The sequence below is a fragment of the Lynx rufus genome, unplaced genomic scaffold (assembly GCF_022079265.1).
Source record: "Lynx rufus isolate CCGP_SWC_20201006 ecotype Redwood Valley unplaced genomic scaffold, mLynRuf1.p SCAF_13, whole genome shotgun sequence".
Taxonomy (NCBI): domain Eukaryota; kingdom Metazoa; phylum Chordata; class Mammalia; order Carnivora; family Felidae; genus Lynx; species Lynx rufus.
The window spans coordinates 28800730-28824471 of NW_025814827.1; positions in this window are offsets into that span (position 1 = coordinate 28800730).

Below are 23742 nucleotides of genomic sequence, written 5' to 3' on the forward strand. Positions count from 1 at the left end.
TGGGAGGGAAACAGGCAGACCCTTTAGAGGGATGGATCCACAGAAGCACAGCCTTGGGTGTTTGTGCAGTGCAAGCAACTTCCGTGACGAGAACTGGTTCCCTTTGGGATTTTGGCTGGGGGATGGGAGAGGGAGATGGCGCTTCCCAGCGCCTTTGTTTCCCGCCAAGCTGAGCTCTGTCCTCTGGGGCTCAACAACTCTCCCTCCCATTGTTCTCTAGCCCTCCTGCTCTTGGAGCAGAGCTGTTGACTTATAACATTCAGATGTTAAGTCCCGCTGGCTGTCAGAACACACTCCGACTGGCCCCTCCGCTTTTACAAGCCAGACTCAGGGCTCTGTCTTGCTGGGCGGGCTGCCCCTCCACCTGCCCCGGCTCCCTCCTGCCAGTCCGTGTAGCGCACCGCCTCTCCTCCCTTCCTACGCTCTTCCGTGGGCCTCTTGTCTACGCTTGGCTCCGGAGAATCCGTTCTGCTAGTCTTCTGGTGGTTTTCTGGGTGATTTAGACAGATGTGGGTGATCTAAGTGATCAGCAGGACGTGGTGAGCCCAGCATCCTCCTACACCGCCATCTTCTCTCAAGGTCAAAAATAAAAAAAAAAAACTTTTTTAAAAAAACATAATCTTAAGCAAAAAAGGCTAAAATATGGAATGACATTTACAATAGTATGCTATCTCCATAAAGTATAAAGGCATACAGATAATGTGTTTCATGTTTAACATGATTAGAGTGGAAGTATAAAATAATGAATAGAAAGGATGCAAGGCTTCAGAATAGTAATTATTTGTGGAAGGCAAGGTAGGAAATGAGTTTGTAAGAGTTCACAGGGCCTTATGCTCAAAAGATAACATTTTTAAAAAGTTTTTATAGCCAGGTAGATTTAACTAAATTTGGTGGTAGTGCACAACATTTGTTTTATTTTTCTGTAGACATTTGTTGAGCTTTAAATAGATCAGAATAAAAAAATTAACAAAATAATAAAATGCATTCTGTAAAGCCTCTTCTAAAGTTATTCTAATTAGAAATCTCTTGCACTTTTTAAAAAAGGGGAATTTTACCTGATTTGTCATGAGTTTCTACATATTGTTAAGTTCCTATTTTTAAAACAAAATATTTGATGTTATAACAGATCCTACTTTTGTCCTTAAAAAAGCTTTAAATAAGTTGCCTTTTTCCTCTGAGAAATATATTCATATATTTTATTTATAGAGAACAAGAGGACACTTGAAAACACACATACATACACATATAGCCTCACATCTAAATAAACAAAACAGACACGCATACTCACATAGGCACACACACATGCTCACATGTTCATTCACATACATGTACATACTTCTGATTTCCCATATTGATGTCTCGTTATTGTACAAGATTTTAATAAGATTTAATAACTATCATTCTTTTATATTTATACTTATCTGAGTTTGCTCATATTTGTGCTGAAAATCACACTGTAAAGCAATGTACCATGACGTATATCTCTGGCATTGCTGGATTCCATACTCAGTATTAAAACATTGGCTTCTTTCACAATTCTCCATTTGTTTGTGTACTTCATATTGAATCTAGAGTCTCTTGGATATGAAAGTTTTGGAGGTCATCTGAGCTACCACTTTTTCTGATAAGTGTTCTCTCTTCTAATCAATTTATCTCCTTTTAGCCATCTGTACAATCTTCTATCACTCATTCTTAGCACTGACATATAGTTCCTTTCTAGAGTAGAAGTAAATAAACTACCCCCAATGATTTATGACTTCGAAATTTGCATATGCTTCATTGGGAATCAGTTTTAATAACAGTCTTCGTGACACTGTTCCATTTATGGTTCATATAAAATATGGCAACAATTCAGTTCCTGTATGTAAACACAATTTGAAACTTAGCAGAAAATTAAAGTATTGGAAAATGAGCTTTACTCCTTTTTTAAAATGGCCATCTAATAAGATCCATTTGTTGAACTTATATTGTTTCTAGTGATTAAGTTAAGTTTTAGTGTTGCCTGAAGTGTTTCTCTTGTGGCAAATGATTGAGAAAATAATTATAATGGTCTATGTCTTTGACAGAGTCTATAAACACTGGGATGGCAGCACATGATTAAATTTATGTTTAGATTGTAGAAATCGTTGCTGCTTAAGAAGAGAACAAGCATATTGATCTTAAAGAGTGAAATAAGGCAAGATGAAAGGAATAATTAAATCTGGCAGTATTGGTGTTCCCATCCATAGCACTACAATTATACAAATTACATCTTTCCTCACCTTGCCCCTCCTTCCTCTCCTCTTTAGGTTTAAATTCAAGACCCCCCTGAGCAGATGTCATGAAAAGGATTTTGTTTTTTTTTTTGCTTTGCTAAATAGCCTATTTTCAATAGAGAAAGGCTCTGGGCTGGTTCTTGAATAAGGCTATCTTGTATTCCCTGTTTAGGATGGAAATGTGCATAGTACTTAAACCTATTTTAGTCTTTGAGCATAGATCCTCTTTGGCCCCAAAACCCTATGAATAATGTAGGTGTTTGGGGAGGTAATGATGAACTCATTTGGGACAGAAGGGAGTAATTTTATGCCATGGCAGTCATTGGGCCACTGTGGGTTATGGGGAAACAACTGGGACTATGATGCTTCAAGATGAAGAAACTAAATCCTTATGGGTTCAAGCCAAGCCTTATCTGAGATGAAAAACTCAGCATCTCTTTCCAGCAACCCCCATCTATTGGATTTCACCTAAATTGTCTAGGAGTGACTTACAATAAATATATAAGGAGTTCTGAGAGCTCAATACTTTTCTTTCACAGAATTCCTTTTAATTGGAATGATAACTACATTTAGAGAGAATTCTTCCTAGAGCCTGTGTATTTGAGTCTTTTTGTTTGAATACCAGGATCTCCCCTGCAAGACTGTATTTGGTGTGCTCTTCAGTCTCTTGCTCTGAGCACCACATCACTTACCCCCCTTATATTTGCTGATATGTGGCATTCGCATTTTCCTTCTGCCTCTTTGTCGTGGTAATCCAGCTGAATGTCTGTCTACTCCTGCGTGTAGGTCAATACACCAAGGTCTGATACCTGTGTTGTGCTAAATTAATATTAACAACAAGCCACACAGGCCTCATGTTTGCTCAGATCTCATAGCCTGATGACACTTTCCCTCTCCTCACTCTTCTCTTGCATCTGATGATGTCTCCATTAGCCTCCTTCATAAATGAGTGTTTCTCAAAATGCATTTCATAAACTATAATCCCTCAACATGTTCCATGAAAAGTAAGCCATAGAAGAACACGTTTGAGAAATACTGCATAGTCTAGCCCAGTATTGTCAATGTGGTAGCCACTCACTATGCATGTCTCTTGAGTTCCTGAAATGCAACTAATCTAAATTGTGATGTGCTACAAGTTGAAAATACACACTGGATTTCAAACACATATTATAGGAAAAAGAATGTAAAAGGCTTTATCAATAATTTTATGTTGGTTGTATGTTAAAATGATATCATTTTGGATATATTACATAAGAAAATATGTGATTAAGATTAATTTTACCTCTTTCATTTTAATGTACCTTCTGGAAAATTAAAGAACATATATGTGGCTCATATTATATTTCTATTGGATAGCACTATTTAACCCCTCTTAGAAATCTACAATTTGTAAGTACATAGTAAAATTTCTAAGAGGCCTTATAGTAGGGAATCCTGTTTAACTTTGTTAAAACCAACCCAACAGGTACATGAAGAAATGCTCAACATCACTAATCATTAAAATCAAATCAAAACCACAATGAGGTAGCATCTCATACCTGTCAGAATGGCTATTATCCAAAATACAAGAGGTATAGTTTGGCAAATTGGTGGAGAAAAGGAAGCCCTTGTACATGTTGGTGGGCATGTAAATTGTTACAGTCATTATAGAAAATATTATGGAAGTTCCTCAAAAAATTAAAAAATAGAACTACCATTGGATCTAGCAACCCTACTTCTGGGTATGTAGCTGAAAGAAATGAAATCACTATCTTAAAGAGAAATATGAAGCCTCCATATTCATTGCAACATTATTCACAATAGCCAAAACATGGAAATATCCCTAAGTGTTCGCTGACACATGAATGGATAAAAAAGTTGTATGTGACACACACACACATACAAGGAATTATGTGAGGTGCTGGATGTGTTAACTAATCTTATTGTGGTAATCATTTCACAATCTATACACATATAAAAGTATCACATTATACACATTAAGTTTATACAATGTTATATGTCAATTATATCTCAACAAAGCAGAATAAAACCCTATATTTCTTGAACTTCTTTGATTGTGGAACCCATTTTCACATAAGAACTATTTGTGGTCTCCAGCAACTAGTAGTTTTTAAAACCCACTTTGGAAAATATGGCACGAGGTACAAGGTCTGAGAAACTTTGATCCTTTTTTTATGCATAGCATCCTTCCTGATTCTTAGTAAGAAATAGAAGGGATAGATTAGATAGGACAAATGTCTATTTTGTCCAGATATCACAAATATCCCTTGTATCCCTGACATTAATATAAGTTAATTACTTGCATTTACAGTGATTATTTTTGTCAATAAAGCTAAGTGGAATTCAAATTCCTTATTTTCAAAGGTTCTCTGACATGAACATTAACCTTCATTCAGGATTTGGCAATGTTAAATATATACATTAATGTAATGATATGATGGAATTAGAGAATATATTTCCTATTATCTCCATAATCATGAACATCTTGGATCATGGGATGATATCTCCAACATCCTGAATCATGAGCAAATAGTCAAAGAGTCAAGATCACAGTACAGAGGACTACAGAGAGAACCAAAATAAGCCCACCATCCTTTTATGCTCATCTAACGTCTCTGATATTTGGAGGATATAATACAAATAGTTTAAGTAATAATAATAAAAAACGGCTACTTTTGGAGCATTTTTCATACCCCAGCACTTCACTGAGCACTTTATTGCTCTCACTTCACTTAATCCTCCTCGCAGTAACTTCATTAGTTAGAGACACGTTCTCTCCATTTTATGCACAAGGAAATTGAGGTTCAGAAAGGTTAAGTAACTAGCTCAAGGTTTCCTAGCCAATAACTTATGGAGCTCTGAACCCAGAGCCTACATTATTAACCACTATGACATATTATAAGGTGGTATGTACATGTATAATAAACCTCCTTCCAGGGCATATCCCCAAGAACTTAAAGACGACAAGAAGGAAAGAGTCCTTCCAATTTATTTTTCTCCTTTGTGAAATTTGTGCAATATTTCCACAAACCTCTCCATGAAGTGAGTAGGAGAGGATAAAAAATATTTATTTGTGGGGCACCAGGGTGGCTCAGTCAGTTGAGCAGTCAACTCTTGATTTCAACTCAGGTCGTGATCTCGAGGTTTGTGGGATCAAGCCCCGTGTCCGGCTCCATGCTGACAGTGCATAGCCCACGTAGGACTCTCTATCTTCCTGTCTCTCTTCCTCCCCCCCACTTGCTCTCTCCCTCTCTCACAAAATAAATAAACATTTAAAAAATATTTATTTGTAACCCTTGGACATTTTCCTGGAGTCTCTCCTACTAATGTTAAACCATACTGATCTTCACAGTTTGCATTTTCCCCAGATAGAGTTCCTGAAAATTAGATGAGATACCACATTGATTTCAAAACTTGCAGTACTAATATGCCTTGTACTCTTTCACCTTACTGCTTTGCTAAATTCTGATCCCTTGACTGGGGATGCCCTTGCATTTTTTTTTTTTTTTGTCCCTTTATTCAGGATCATTCCTTCCTCAAATCCCATTCAAGATGTCACTGCTTTCAGGCATCCTTACCTGAATCACCCTCTATCTCAAGATGGCTTAGATAAGGTACCATCACCACCATAGGCATCCTTAACCCAATATGTTTTGCTCTATTCCAAAGCCTATCATACAGTTCTGAAATGCAATAGTTAAAAGGTCTAGTAGTGGTCATTTGTCACCTGTATCTATGTTCTCTCCATATTTAGGAAATGTTTCACCTTATAAGACTTGGTGGAAATTAGAGCTGATTTCTTTCTTATATAGTAGATCAGCTGTGCTCACACTGTCTTTGGAAGATTTGGATATACCTGGAGCAAGTTTTCCTGAAAATAAAGTTTCAGGGAAGTTCCTCAGGATTTGGGAATGAAGTCACACCTATTTGGGAAAGGTAGTAGACTCTTTTTTAGAGCTACCTATTACTCTTGTAACTAAATGCCTGATCATGGATTAATTGCTGACCATATGAGATGAACAGTTCATTGTTAACTGGGTTTTATCTAATACACTAGCCATAAAATCAGGCAGGCCTTTAATCACTCCATCATCAGGTGGAAGTGGTACATAGAATATCTGGCTTAAGAAGTCCGAAAGCGGGGCTCCTGGGTGGCGCAGTCGGTTAAGCGTCCGACTTCAGCCAGGTCACGATCTCGCGGTCTGTGAGTTCGAGCCCCGCGTCAGGCTCTGGGCTGATGGCTCGGAGCCTGGAGCGTGTTTCCGATTCTGTGTCTCCCTCTCTCTCTGCCCCTCCCCCGTTCATGCTCTGTCTCTCTCTGTCCCAAAAATAAATAAACGTTGAAAAAAAAATTAAAAAAAAAAAAAAAAGAAGTCCGAAAGCACAATTATTTTACATGGATATGAAGCTTTCGTTTCAGTGCAGCTAACCCTTGCCACATAGTCAAACCTCCTTTAACCCCTACCTGTGGATCAGTTCCTAGACTAGTTGGCTGAGGAGGAAAACATCCCATCCTATTTTGTACATGGTGTCACAGGTTAGGTTCTCCAGAAATCGATACTGAGATGGAGTTTGAAATGGAGAATATTTATTAGGAATCAATACCTGGAAAAAGAAGGGGATAAAGGCACATTGAGCAGAAGAGGAAGCTGAATGGTGTTGGAGGACCAATAAAACTTGTTCAACCCCAGAGAGAACTCTAGAACATAGTCTTCAGCACTGTCCTGCTCTGAGCCCAAATGCCCAGGCCTTTATACTTTCACCTCAATCAGTCGTTTGGTATATGCTGCCTTGGGAAAGTTTTGCCCTTTGGCAAGGTGGCTTTTGCAAAGGAAGCAAACCCTGTAGGAGCTCACAGATGGAGCCTGTCTGATGACAGATGACACAACTAATCCTTCTTTAAAAGATTAAAAAATCCTCCTGGTGACGCAGAACTTTAAGCTGTGTATCTGACTGTTCGCTTTACCTTGAAGGAAATATGACCTGAGTTAAAGCTCTTTATTCTAAGATAACAAATTGGAATATTGGTGTAAAGGAGTTTCCATGAAGCATCAATAGACCTCTTGGAATGGTCTCAAAATAGGAGCACCTTGTTTTTAGTGTCAACATTTATCAAAAGTCCTCCTTGGTAAGGAAGATTTTCAGCAATGAAGTGGACAAAGTGGATCTCTTTGTGAATGAATGTTGGTAAGCCTCATTCCATAGTCATTCCAACCTTTGTTCAATTGGCTTAAAAACAAAGTAACCTTGGTATCAAGGATGAAGTTTTGTAGGAACTCAACATTATGAAGCACACCTTTCCAAGGCTGACCTATTTACATCATTGGTGACTAATCAGTCGATAAGCAGCAGGAACCAACATTGAGTGACATTCTCTCCCAATATAGGATAATATCTCAGGGGAACCAGCCATCCAGTTGAACTTCAGTTACACTGGATCCTTATCATCAAGGAATAAATGACAATTGGATATTTTTATCTGGCGATGGTTTTGCATTCTCTGCTTACCATGTTTATAGCAGCATCAGCAACCGAGGAATCACAGAATGCCTTATTAAACACTGCAGTGAACTACAAACATACTTCTAACTAAGGAATACTCACTTTAAAAAAAGAGGCAAAGACAATGGGCTTATAACCACATTCTTTAAAAGCATTTGGACATGTAAAATGATGGGATGGTCTATTAAAGACCCAGGCACTTACCAGCAGCAAATTCTCTGAACTATATTCCAAACTATAATGTTAATTTTCCCATCACCAAAACAAACATATGGGTCTTGGAACCAAAGGTTGGAAGTGGGAGAATCTCCTGTTAGTATTAGACCTAGTGTTGAATGACCCACTTGAGAATGTTTACTTCCTTTGCCCTGTAACATTGGTGTTTAGTTCTCAATCTCTAGTGATGGGATGTTTCCAGCAGCACATGGAGCTTTTACCTTGGTCTGCTGCTGCAAAATGGGAAAGGAAAGGGAATGGATAGGGCCTGTAGATTGCCCCATAATTCTCTTTCCAAGTGGTAAAATTTAATGGAAGATAATAGCAAATCTGTACAGGAGTGCCATAAAGCACCCAGATCCTTCCATGATAAGAGCTTGGTCAGAGAACCCTAACCAAGAGATGTGATGGCTGAAAGCAAAGGGCACACAGAACTGTTCATAAAAGAGGGAAATCGTGACCAATTATTGCCTCTAAACCACCTTCAGAGATAAAAATCATGGCTCTTATCCATGCTTCTTTTTTTTCTTCTGTATTTTATGCAATTAAAAATGTTAACTTATTTTTGTCTTTTTTTAAATCTCCCTTCCCCCACTATCTTGTATAGCTATGGTAGGTGGTGGTGAAACTTCCAATCTAGTCCATACATTACAGCTGCACCTGTGACAGAACTAAAGGAACTTTTGGCAACACCAAAAATTGTGAGTTTTACTCCTCTTGGGAAGGAAGGAAGAGTGCTTGTGGTAGTATAAGAGATTTTTGTATCATGCTAATAAAACACCTTTTTTTTTTTAAGTTTAAGTGTTTCTACTATAACTGGTCGACGTGTCCCTAGAAACCCCACATCCTGGAAAATCGCTTATAAATGACTATAGAGCTTACCAGAAAAAGTAGATCAAGGCAAACATTTGAGGGTTGAGTTTGCTGATCTATGCAGACACAGGCAAAATATACAAAGAGGAGGCAGAATCACACAGTGAGCCCCTGTTGGGCAGAGCACATGCCCAGAATAAAACAGGAAGGAGAATGTGAATGGGCACCACGTATAATACTGTGCTCCTCCACAGCTTTCTGTGTTCACCTGTGTTCACTAGTTGTTACTTGAGGGCACAAAATATTTGTGTACTGAGAAAAATCATAAATGGACCAACACAACGTCAGTGTTATATTGACATCATTCCCTTGTCAACAAATCTTGTAAGCTCATTTCTTTATAGACACACACATTATCAGAGTAGGCTGTATAAGTAAGGAAAGAAGAGTACACATTCATTTGAGGTAACCAAAAGGAGGGACTATAGTGAACATTTGTCACTGTGGTTGTCCTGTATACCAACGCCATTCTTAAATTTGGGGAATTCCATCATAGAAGCTGAAAATGTCAGAAATTCACTTCCTGGCTTCTCTTTTACCTCGACTTGGGCACCTAACCGAGGCTCACCAGTTTACAGACCCATAGGAGTTTTTAAACCAAAATGATTGATGCAAAGAAGCAGAGGCCAGGAGAAAGTCTTCCAGGTGATGATGACAGCAATTGCAATAAGATCAGGTCGCCTGGAGTAGGCATCAGGGACAGAGGTGAAAGTGGCAGCTTCCAGTGCCTGTTCCCAGATGTGTTTCCAGGGCAAGCTGCAAACAGGGTCCATTGCTTGTGCCTGCAGCATAGACACCTTCACTGCTTCTATTATGGTGTCATTTTGGACCTTGTTTCTGACTGTCTAGACTTAATTCTGATTCTTTTGCTTTCTGGGTGATTTTTTTAGCTACTGCATGTCCTTTAATGAAATTCTTTACCTGCTTAACTCAGAGAGCGTAACTTCTGTAGCTTGTAACCAAGAGCCCTGACAGTCACAGTCAACTAGACTGTGAACAACTTAAGAAGAAGGACTCTGCATCTTATCACAGAACCCAGAATGCATAACCCTGGACCTGGAAGGCAGGAAGTGCTCAATAAATGCTGCTTGTTGTGTGAATAAATGAAGAGATGGTTGTGAGAAATATATTTGCCTGAAAAATGAGATCCAAGTAATTAAAATAATAACAAATATATTAAAACTAGAACAGCATTAAGATGCTAATATGATCTTAATAGTAAATATTATAATTATTACAATGTAAAAATTATAAATGGGAGCAATAAATATTATAAATGGGACCACTGCCATTTTATTTTAGATAATCATTTCATGTTAGACTTGTATTAAGAAAAGAACACTTGATATCTATTCAGTTGTGTTTTTTCCCTCTGCCTGGTGCTAAGATAGTTGCCCTCATTATGCTCTCAGCTGCCTACTGTTTCCTGCTGCCAACATTGGAAATTTTTACTAATTATTCAGCCTATAACCCCCATCAACTGAAGAACAGTGACTCACTCCAAATTGTATAGCAGTTAGTGCAAAATATGGCTGGCATCGAAAGCCGTTAGTACTTCAACTCTGCCTCTGAGATTTCCAGAAAGGTAAAACAACTTTAAAAAAAATACAGGAATTCATGATAATAACAGAACGAAAAGAAAGTGAAGAAATTATGTATAAATTATTGAGAGTTGATATTTACATGCAGGATATCCTTGTCTTTTAAGTGTAATGATTGATAATTAAGCAAATTTCATCCAATATATCTAATGGCTCCAGCAGCCCTTCTCAGTATTCCAATCAGAAAAACTTGGATGCACGTTAAGAGGCCAGCTTCTCAGATATGTAGCCCAGAAGAGATCAAGGTAAAAAGGCAAGGTTAACAGGGAATGTGAATGGAGTTGGGCTACAGGATATATGCTGACCTGCTCTTTTGCTCTGCAGTCAACAGCAGATGCCTAGATAGCCATTGATTAGCTTTTTGTTTCACAAAAAGGAAGTTGTTATTATTGTTACTGCTTTAATCTTGACAGCAGACAAATGGGAAATTATACATATTAGCAACACACTTTTCTCTAAACCTATTTCTTTCCTTTCAAAAAACAGAGGGGTGAAAGTGATGTAAAGGAGGAAATACATATATAAATACAATATTCATTTTAGGTCTGGATTCAAAATTTGAGCATCATTTTGTTCCCATCAGCCTAGGCTGAAAGGTGCTTTCGTTAAGCAATTTCCCAGGCCTTGTTCCACATGTAAATGTCTTAGATTGCTATCTATCTATGAAAAGTAAAGAAACAAATGCAGGAAAAGGCCTACTGTCTCTGCAAATGGTTGACGATTTTCTACTACTCTTTTCCTTTTAAAATGTTCTCATAGAGCCAATTTCCATGCATTAACCTGGGAGAGCTATTACATTTGAGCAGGTTCCATGCTGGCAAACTGCATTTTGGAATCACCAAGGGTCTCCTGATGCTTTATTATCAGCTGACTAAATTAGTCTCCTTGCCTATGGTTTTACACTTGGATGGGTAGATGCATTACCTCACACTCTTGAATTCTAGGAGTGTAATAGCCTCTGAGGAATAGCCCAGGGCTCATACTAGCAGTGAAATAGGCCTCAGGGTCCACTTATGCAGATTCTTGTACTGTGAGGATCTTCCCTGGATTTTGCTTGGTTCTTCAGATATGAAGGAATCTCAAGGAGGTGAATTAGTTTGAAATTCTTACTAGAAATCCAAGATCCCAACTCTAGCCTCTGTGTGCTTTGCTTCTAATGGTTTCCACCTGCAATTGTCTTCGGAGGAAAAGCTTTGGGCTACTGGAGCAGATTTGCCTGCAGGTACAGAGAATCAGAAGTCCCCAGTACTTTGTATGGCCAACACCTCCCTTTTAGAAGAGGCCAACAACCAATTATTGACTTATGTGAGAGTATGAAAGTCTAGCCTCCTGGAGACAGAACAAACCTGAAGTATAATTTGTACTTCAGAACTCCCCATAGCATTGAACTGAGGCTTGAACCCTTATTTGGCTTTTTCCTCTTCCTTGTCTTGCTTCCCCTACTCTCTACATTCTTTTCTGAGAACACTTTTTAATACTTTTTCAGAAATCCTTGTCACAGGGCTTGCTTCTGAGGAATCTGACCCAATACACCTTATTGAGAAGTCAATACTTGCTTCTGCCTGAAGGAGAGATAGTATTGGATTTGGAAGTGAAGAGGGAGAAGTAACTCCATGTCAAGAGGGACTTGTTCTGTATCGGAATGAACAACATGAGGAAAGGACCAGACTGGAGTCAGGGACTGGCATGATGATGTGTTGGAGTCCAATGTGGGAGAATGTTATGGCTGGATTAAAATACTGTATAAGGAAAGGGAGGAGGCGTCCCTTCACTTCATCTTTACGCTCCCTATAAGAGCGAGCTTCTTAAAAACAAAATTCCCCTACCCGGAAGTCATGATTTAATTTGTTTATTTCCCTCCCAGAAAACCTGAGAGATAAAATCATAAGTATGCATGTCAAGTTTAAAGATGTGCAAAATAAATCATTTTAGGAGATAGAGAGGAGAGAATTTCTTTCTGGCCCTTAATGCAATGTGGACTGCTCTCTACAGATGCACAGAGTGGATGGGTAAAAGGGATTCTAAAGGATCTGGGTGGAGCAAAGACTGGCTCTGGTACAGTAAGACATTCCTTCCCTGCTCCAGCCAGACCAGTTTGTTCTCTAAGATTCTTTGAGAGTTACTTTTTTCTGCCTCTGAGACAGTGAATCTGTGCTTCTTTCTTTTGGATGTTCCTTGGTGCCTAGACTACTACTTTGCACATAGAATGAAAACATTTTTTCCCAAATGGTGTTGGACTTGGGCAAATTAAAACTCTTTAGATTTTCATCGTGTACATACCTGAGAGTGAATGGTTAAGAAAAAAAGTGAATAAAATAACAAATAAACACAGTTATTGTTTAATCCTTAGCACGACATGCAAAGACCTTCATAATATGGCCCCAAGCTGCATTTCAAGCCTTCTGCTATTCTCCTCCACATGCATAATTGGTTAGTCCTTTTGCTGATGTCTTTGCCACATTTCCAACACATTATACTATTTCACACTCTCATGCTTTGTTCTGCTGCTCCTTGAAATGCCCTTGTACTTTTTCTCTGCTCGATAAACTTTGCTTATATTTCAACACCTAACTCAAATTTCACATTCTTTATAAACTTATCCTACATTTTCAGGAAGTTTATCATTTTTGCCTCTGTTTTGATCATATTTGGAATATACCTTTAATATAGTGTTTAGACTGTTACCTTTAAATGCAAACAACAAGACCATGGTATTGTGGAGAGATGTGTTTTTCATCTTTGTTTCTTCTCCCCACTGTAGTGCTTGGCATACTCCTAGCTCTCCATAAATAATCTATGGATTTTGAAATGAATTGAATAAATTTGGATTAATAAGGAAAAACCAAATTCCAAAAACTCTTGGATGATAAACTGACTTGAATTGTAGCTTAAATATAGGGTGGAACATTTTGAATTATTTGAGTAAGGGAATGAAAAACTGTTAAATGTCTGGTGAGATAATAAAACCATCACTATTTATTTGCTCTTGCCTCCAGCCTCTCCTAACACCCAACCAGACTGTGCATTGGTTTCCAGTAGCATGAGCCAAGTGAGAGAATGCACATACTGGTCACTATAATTGCGATTAGTTTAAACATTTCTTATTTTATATATTCACCAACATATTTGAGAAGAGAAGTGGTTTCCAAAGAGCCTAATGGTCAAGAACAAGGAACTTAAAACGGAGATATTTAGATTAAAATACTGACATTACCAATTACAGCCATATAACTTTGGCAAGTTTTTTTTTTTCATTAGTGAAATAAGGCACTGTTTCATAAGCTGTTGTAAAGAATAGTGTTCTGACTCAAAAATTGGGTATTATAAATAGTAATATTATTGAGATTTTCTCTGACTCCCTTTCATTATGGAGTTTCCCCCCAGGATGCCCCATTCAAAATGTGCCAGCATTAAGTTATTCCATAGGTGGTTAAGAGGAGAATGGAAATTCCAGATTGAGGGACCCACCATGTGGAGGCATAAGAGCATGTGACATGTTTAGGCAATGAGTATCATGGCTGCTCTCTGATCCCGTCCTCACCCATCTTCTCACAGACTGAAGCACTGGCTAACCTAGGCTGGTACTCTTCAATCTCAATGTCTCTTTCAGATATTATGGGCTTTCTGGGCCTTGTTTAGCTATAAGGACAGTCTCAAGACATTGATTAGTTTTCAACTCCCCTTCTACTTTCTGCTGCATAGACCTGGCCATAGGTCCTCAGGCTCCCTGAGGCAGCAACATCCCTGCTGAATCTCTTTGTGACTTAGGTAATATCTAGGCACTTGTGACCACCATAGGATCATATGTATTTCTTTTAAAGACTATACTCTCAGTACAGAGTCTCATCTCTTCTATTTTGAATGTTGAGTATCTACAGAAATACTGCAATACATAGAATACTACAAAACATAGAATACATAATAGTACAAAACATAGCCAGGAATTTTCAAATGTGAGAGAATCTCTTGATTCAAACCACACTCTGGTAATGTGAGTGATAGGGGCCCCAGATTTTCCCTGGAGGTTTATCTGTTTCTCAGACTCTTTTGCATTAAGAAAGAAGGTTTAGCATTTCTTAAACTTTTACGTTCCTCTCTCCTTTTCATATATTTTCCATTAATATAAGGCTAAAGCTCTTGGTTGATGAGAAAACAGTCTTTCTCTCATTCCCGAGGCTCTTCTTTGTTTTATGCAAAATGTGTTTTTTATAAAAGCACAGCAACATGGTAGGGTGGTTTCACCTACTTGTGATCATAGAATTCACTTGTGATCATGGAGGTCCATGTCATTAATTGTTTCAACTCTTCTTCAGCATACCCATCCTATACCACAGGGCTTGCACTTATCATTCCTAAAGAGGCCAACTTTACCTCCTACACTCCCCATCTGGGATCTCCAACTTCTCCTTGAGCAACATTGACAGTAACCCATCCTCCTCAGTTAATCACCCCTCTGGACACTCATTTCCTAATTTATCCTCTCTCTCTCTCTCTCTCTCTCTCTCTCACACACACACACACACACTCACACACACACACACACACACACACACACACACACACCTGCACCTTCATACAAACACAAATATCAACCACAAGGACTGACCCCCTGTATCGAATATGTTTCCCATTCTATCATAAGCATAGAGCAAGACTCACAATACTTTTTTATACATACGAAAAAATCTCTATACCGCTTGAAGTAATAATAAATGCATATTCAAAATCCATAGGGGTTATGGGGGTATATATGGAATAGTTGTATTATAACACATATGCAGTATTTCACTAAAAATTTAATCATTAGATATTTCTTTTTTGTTTGTTTATTTTTGAGAGAGAGAAAGAGAGCATGAGTGGGGAAGGGGCAGAGAGACAGAGGGAGACACAGAATCCAAAGCAGGCTCCAGTCTCTGACCTGTCAGTGCAGAGCCCAATGTGGGGCTTGAACTCATGAACTGTGAGATTCAGGGAATAACAAGAGATTCAGGGAGTTTATGTCAACAAATCCCTGAGCTGGCGTTTTGTTGTTGTTGTTGTTGTTGTTGTTTTTGTTTTTTTCCTTTCCTGTCAAATTCTACAACTTCCTCCAAATTTCCCCAATTGATTTGGTTGTTTACACCTAGAAGTACTTCATAACATTCAATGGAAATATTCCTAAAACTGAATTTACCTTCTTCACTCAGTCAGCTCTATTTATAACACTTCCATTTTCCTCAGTCATTCAGGCTTGAAAGCTGACAATAATCTTTGGCTCACATCTATTCTTTATCATATCTGATCTATCACTGGTTAGTTATTCTTCCTAAATTTCTTTCAATATGAAATCCTTTCCATATTCCCAGTTCTGGGCTGTTCAAAATCCTCAACACCTTCTGCCTGAGAATTATAAACTCTATTAACGAGCCTACCATCCTCCATTGCTAATTCTTGCTACCCATCATTGACAAATAAAGCTTCCTGAAAGATCAGTTTCTTGGATGCCATTTCTCTGTTCAAAAATCTCCAGTGGTTCCCCAGTGCCTACTTGTTGAACAAGTAAGAATAACTAGTATCATTAAATTATTCTCCCATGACTCTGATTCAAACAAGCAAGAAATGGGAGTGCACATAGTTTGGGTTTATCACAGGCACCTTGAGGTATCAATATGTTGCTAACATATTTAACTGTCTTCTAGAAGTAATTGGCCAAACAAGAAGAAAAAGAAAAAAGAGTATGGGAGGGAGAGGAAAAGGCAGAGAAAAGAGAAGAAAAGAAAGAGAAGGAAGGAAGGTGGAAGAAGAAAGAAGGGACAGAAACAGAATAGATGAAAAGAAACTCACCTAAGAATAATACATAATTGCTTCTTTCCAGATTGTTTCTTACTTTCAACATCTGGATTTCTCTTTTCATGTAAGGCTATTTTCTAATTTAAAAAAAAAAAAGTTTGTTCTAAGTCCAGAAAAAAAGTAAAACTCATGAAACTAAAAAAAAAAAAAAAAAAAAAAAAACAAAAAACAAAAAACAAACACATGATTTGCTTTGATTTTTATGTTTTCTTAGAAGATATTAAACCAAGATAGCTCTCTCTTCCACTTTTCCAATTTAGAAAAGGGAAACAGGAAAATATCTTTGTGACTTTCTCTCATAAAAGTCAGAACATCCTGTATATTTGAACCTTACATTGCTCAGATGTGGTACTTAAAATTTTTCTTCTTTTAAGATTTTTTTTTCTGCCACCTTTGCTTATGTGTTGATCAGTATGCCAAAGAGAATATTGAGACTGAGAAACAGTAGTCTATGTTTACGGTGCTTTACTGGCACAAGATATAGAAAATAAACATCTTTAAAACTGTCAAGCAAGTTTCTCAATTAATGTATGCTTTTAAGAGTGAATACTGAGACAAAACTGAGAAAATGAAATTAAGGATCAAAGTATCCTTCATCCAAAAATAATTCTGTTTTAAAGAGGAAGAAATAACAAGTAATAGCTGCTTCTAATTTTAATATTGAGCTTGGTTCTTTAAGTCACCCTGTAGAAAATCCATTGGGAAGTAGACCCTAATGTGAAGGAGTTGAGTTAAGGTCTTTTAATTAAATTTAAAGATTTTTCTACCCATGGGAAAGGGCATAATTAGCTGTTTTCTAATGCATTTGACCTGAAGATGCTTGAATCAGCAGATAATTGAATGTATTAAAAGAAGTCGCAAATTCTAATTATGAGACTTAGTTGTTGAAGTAGGAGGGAAAAAAAGTGATTCATTATTTATTCAAGAGAGTTTATACAAATGTAGAAGGGGTAGAGAAACAGGCAATTACCAACTGTCTCAGGCCGAAGACTGTGTATCTTCACAGGGTGACTCTTAGGAGGAGAATTGAGAATCAGGCAGTTCAGGACTTGAGTCTATTTTGTTATTTCCACACAAGATCTCAATCTGAATGCCAAATAAATCACCACTTATAGAGTGAAGTGCTCACAGTAGTAGAATGTACCAGCTGGACTGATGCCTGCATCACAGATTAACTCTGATATATTGGGCTTTGGTATGTTGCTGTGATGTTTCTGAGGGCACATGCATCCAAATCTATAGGCTAACAAGCTGTGCTCAGATGGAGTCCTACTGAATAAGTACTTGGGTCGTATGGTGCTTACAAAATTCGAGTAAGGCGTGGTCTCCTTTTAAAGGAAAACAAGTTTTATAAACTCCAAGTGGGAAATTATTTAATTATTATATTACCTAAGTATTGATTCATGTTACAGCTATGAATTTAAATATATATTTTTACACTTACTAATTTGGGTACAATTTAAACAACAGTCTATAAAATAAATACAAGCAATGAACCAATAACAGTCAAATTAACAGAAATTAATGTGATGGATAATACTGTTTTGCTAAAAATGAATCTCCGCTTGGGGCGCCTGGGTGGCGCAGTCGGTTAAGCGTCCGACTTCAGCCAGGTCACGATCTCGCGGTCCGGGAGTTCGAGCCCCGCGTCAGGCTCTGGGCTGATGGCTCAGAGCCTGGAGCCTGTTTCCGATTCTGTGTCTCCCTCTCTCTCTGCCCCTCCCCTGTTCATGCTCTGTCTCTCTCTGTCCCAAAAATAAATAAACGTTGAAAAAAAAATTAAAAAAAAAATGAATCTCCGCTCAAGACACAGGTATGGCATTGACTGCAAGGACACAGATTCTATTGAGTTTGTTATGCCTAAACTGTTGTGTGTCTTGTGGTGATTCAATTCTCCATCACTCTTCTTTATTTGAACTAATGCGAAACTGATCTTCTTCTTTCATGCCATGAAGGTATTTGGTTTTCATTGGCATCAATAAATCATTTAAGTCAACCATTTATCTCTCTTATTAGGTCATGTATAAATACTGGAGTAATGCCAATCTGAATAAAACTAAAACAAACATAAATTCAGATGCTAAATATCCTGTGTAGTATGTTGCATTATTTTACTCTCCTAGCAGATCGAGAAAGTATCATTTCATTCCTCATGCATTCATGCATTCATTTATTCAACAAATAGTGCTTGCTATGTATTAGCTACTACAAATGGTGATGAGTCTGCTGCTGACAAGGATGGCAATGGTGATGATGTTGATTGGTATTGCACAATCCTTGATCAAGAAAATAAAAAACCTTAAAATTAGATGTTCAGCGATAAACCACGTATTCAAAGCCCTATAATTTCAGGCTAGGTTAAAGGCATTAGAGAAGTGCATGAATATGGTTAAGAAGTTTGAAAATAGCAAAACACATCTCACTGGAATGAGAAATATGGCTCAAAATTAAAAATAATTATAACAGCAATAACATTGATGATGATGATGCTTTACACATACTATTGTCTATCAGGTTCCAGTTACTGGTTCGTCTTTACCTTATTTAATCTTCACAGCAACCTAATGAGATAGTTATTATTTTCATCATTTTATAGATAGAGTAATTGACACCCAAAAGCACACAGTGAATAGTGATAAAAGTAGGATTTTAACACAGGCAAAATAATTCTAAAATGTGTTTATATTTCTGCATAAAACTGTTTGTATATGAATTGGACATTTTCCATTATTAACAAATATGAATTGAGCACATACAATATATTGGATAGCCTGGGATGCCAAGTTAAGTAGTTCACACAATAATGGTGTTTAATAAATTATACACACACACACACACACACACACACACAATCATAATAGTATGATGGTTAATTATATGTGTCACATTGACTAGGTCACAGGGTGCCCAGATATTTGGTCAAACTATATTCTGAATGTTTCTGTGAGTTGAAGAACAGACCAAAAACTTGAAAGGCTTCCAGTTTACCCATAAGAATATTTGCTGAGTTTGACTGCTGAGGGGAAGTCTGGTTAGCTGTGCCAAGTTTTCTAGAGGAGTGAGTGAAATATTCTGCTATTGCATGGGGCTTGGCTTTCTTGAGAAATCCCACTGGTCCATCCCTAAAGACTTTCACCATATTTGAAGGCCCATTATGCAGAAAGCCAAAGAACTTGGATGAGAATCTCTGAAAGGCAGACCTACATTCCTGAAAGTCTTCAGGACTGACGGACATATTGGAAAGACTCCTAATACATATCCCATGAGGCACATGCCTAAAGAAGAAGATGAACAAGAATTAGACTGAGTCTTTCTAACCCTGCATCCAAGTTTTGACCCAGCTCAATTTCTTGTTGAGTTGAGATGATCTACCCCTCATCCTATCTGTGGAACACAGGAAGGGAGAAACTATCACTGGTGCAATATTACATCCCCAGATTCTCTAGGCTCTTTATAGTACATAATGTCCAGCACACATTTTTTTTTAAATTACAAATGAGAAGACACTAGGAGATATCATAGAAACAGAAGAGAAATAGCATCAAAACCATCATAAATAGACCCACATATGCTCTAGATATTGCAATTAACACAAAACAACTTGAAAATAGCTATGATTCATATGTTCAAAAAAATAGGACAAAGTGCACCTAATAAATGAAAGGGTCAAGAGTCTCAGCAAAAATTGGCACCCATAAAACTAATTGAGAGGATATTATGGAACTTAAAAATTTTTAAATATATATACCTGAATATAACTATATTAGAGGAATTTAACAGCAGATAGCAGCCAGCAGGATTAGTAAAATGGAAAACATTGGGCAAATAAAATAGACACATGGGAACATGGCAAAGGCACTTATAGTTGGAATCCCAGAAGGAAAAAAAAAGTGAAAGAATGAGGCAGAAACAATATTTGAAGAGACAGTCAGTGGCTATTTTCTAAACCTGATAAAAGGCATCAACCCAAGGAATTCCGGTGAGGAAAGACACAATTCAAAGGAGGAAAAACACAAAGGAAATCTCATTGAGGCATATCATAGTAACAATGCAGAATATCAAGGACAAAAAGGAAGTCCTAAGAAGTGACAGGAATTAAAACAAAAATTACTTTAAAAGTAGTAACTATAAAAATGGCAACTAAATTCTCAACAGCACTGACGCACACCAGAAACAATAGAATAACATTTCTAAGTGCTAAAAAAAAAAAATAGCTGCCAACTTAAAATTCTATATGCAATAAAAATTTGTTTCAAAAAATAAAGGTAAAAGAAAGCCATTTTCAGATGAAAATCCAAGATATATGTATATATATATGTATATATATATATATATTTTTTTTTTTTTGCTAGAACAAAGAAAAAAGAAACTAAAAGAAAACCTAAAGAGAGTTCTTCAAATAGAAAATCATCCCAGTTAAAATCTTGACAAGGTAAAAGACAAAGAAAAATATTATCAGGTCATTCTAAAGGAATGTTAACTATATAAAATTACAATGTCTTTTTCAGTTAAAATACAGGTAAAACTAAAATGCTAAATAAAAATTACTTAAAAGGCAAGAGGGAATAAATTGAGCTTAAAGGTCTTAAGGTTCAAGCAGTATCAGGATTGGGATAAACGTAATAATTTGTTTTAGACTTTAATAAATCAAGAATGAATTATTATGTCTTGAATATCTACCAATATGATATAAAACTAGTTTGTAAATAGCAGTTAAAATGCTGATACCAACTATTTCATAATTTTAATATGACTGACAAAATATGAATGGTAGTAGGTATAACAGGGCCCAGTCAGATGTCTGTTGGGCCTTAGATTACCAATTATATATTCAATTGTAGCTGAAAAGAATAAAATTTAAAGAGTTAAGGAAATTGCAGTATATATCATTGGAAATTATCTCTAAACCATAAGTTGTAATGAGATATTATGATGTTTTTAGCAATCTGGGAACAAAAGTACATCTCCTTTCAACATAAAGTCAACTTTCAATACTCAACTTGCATATGCACATTGAAGGATTCATAAAGAAAGCAGAGTATTTCTGGTAGCCAGGATCCCAAATACATAATGAAAATAATAAATATAAAATTTCATGGAAGGCAGTATGCCATGATACAATTATCAGGGAAATCTGCAAGAAACAGGTGGAATCTAAAGTAGGCCCTTGAATATGAAAAATACATTTCATTTCTTGACAAATATGTGCTATGGAGAAGAGAACAAATGCATCTCCTAAATCTTTGGCTAGAAATGGAAAATGACATCTAATACTAATAATAAAGATCTAAATTTGAATATTTAACTACCTTGCTCACAGCAATATTAGTTTTTGAGAATGGAGAACTGGAAAGGATGAATGACGTGACTGAAGCTAATCTTGTTTGAAAAAGACACCTTCTTAAAGTTTCCTCTCACTTTATATTTTGCCACAAGTAGGGGATACAAGTTGGGCAATCTACATGGATCCTTTCTCCTGAGAAGCAAGAATATGAGAGAATTGAATACCAATTTGCCCAGTTAAATGATTAAAAGAGTGAAAAAAGAAACCATGAAGAAGTCCTCAGGTATCAGAGCTGTCTTCATAAAATGGCTTTTTATTCTAATAAAATTTTGAGGGTTAATTATTGTACCTGACCTCCAAGATAAAACTAGAATTATTTTAAACAGTGATTATTAATGTTGATGATGAGTAAGAAGGCATACAATTGTACTTAGGTGTCTTTATTTCATCTAGTCTTGTCCTTAAAGCACCATCACTATTCATTATAGATTGGTTCATGGTTCCAATATGTTGCTTTAACATGCAATTTTTTGTTGTGCAGTATGACCTTGGATTGCAAGTAACTTGTTCTGCAAGTGTTCCACAAGGCGAACAAACATTTCTAATAAATTTTAACTTGATAAATGAGCAATGTCTTGCAATACAAGTAGTACATGACACTGAATGTCACATGATCACAACTGAGCCAATGGTTCTTGAAATTTGCTTTGGTATACAAGTGTTTTGGATTACAAGCATGTTTCCATAACGAATTAGGCTCACAAACCATGGTTTTACTGTATTTATAAAAATGGTAAGTTAGAGGAAGCACGTGTTCTTACACCAGTCTCAGTTAACCATGGCTGTAACCATAGTCATTCATTTGAACCATGAATTTATTGTAGAAGTATCACTGTGCAATTGTTGACGGTTTCTCTAGATTGCATAAATAGTTTGTGGGGAGAAAAATGATTATATCTGTTTGCTTGGAAAACCCCAAACTATGAGGAAATATCCATTGTCCTTAATAATACAGTGCCGATGCTATGGCTGGATGTACAGCATGATAATATAAGTAATAGGTGACTATCCAAGGCTGCCATGCCTTGTAGGACCGGGGAAATAAATCTAGAGGTAAGATGTACGTTGCTCAGTCATATCCTCTAGGGAACATATAGCAACTCCAGCATAATTATGCAGCGAGACTTGGAGTGGCAGCTATGGAATAACTAGCACTTCCATTTTCAACATTTGGCTATCTTTAAACTCAACTTTCTCTTGCACCAAATGTCTGAGAGTCTCTACAAAAAATGTTTAGCATATTTTCAACACAGTAACTTTACAAATACTTGATAATTTTAACTAAATTATAAACTTCAGATATACTTTGTAATTCCATGAAAACAGTGTTGCTCCTGAAACAAATCCTCCGTGGCTCTGAATCCCTAATTATATCTGGTTTTGTTTTAGATCTCAACTACATTTTTAAAAAACACTTTCATCATGTTTGAAGTGAAATAATTAATGAAATTTACACAAACAGTATTCTCTGAGGCATTGCTAACCAATCACCAAGGACAGCATACGAAATGTTTCTTAGAAGTGGCATGACAGCACATCATTCTAAATTTGGTTACTCCCAGAGAGTCTAAAAGAACATTATCAAAAGATATGGCTCATTGATTATGTAGCCTCAAGTAACTGAATAATTAAGTTATGATTTAACCCAATAATATCATTGTCCTAATTTGCTATATATTGTGCAACTTTCCTTCCTACATGGAAGATATAAGGTGCATGAAACAAATCTGAAACAGTCTTCTCTAGAGCATACCATCCCAGACCACACACCCAGAAGTCCAATTCCACCCAAATTCAGTACTTATTCTAATAAGGTGAATCCTATATGCTGACATCCCTCATTAAAAATAGTCCTATAACTAAAGATCAATAAGCACATATGACAAATTACAAGATAGCCAAATAGTAATGCAGAGGTCAAATTATTAGAGTAAGTTATGGATATTTTAATATCAATACTCTTAGTTTTTTTGCTAGCCCTTGCACATTATTAAATGATTATTTTATGGCCACCATGCTAACCCTAAATGTCCTGAAAAGTCTTTAAGAATTGGCACTTAGAACTCAATCAGTGCTACCTGGAGTATCAGACAAACATAATGTTACCAGAGAAACGGGGTTC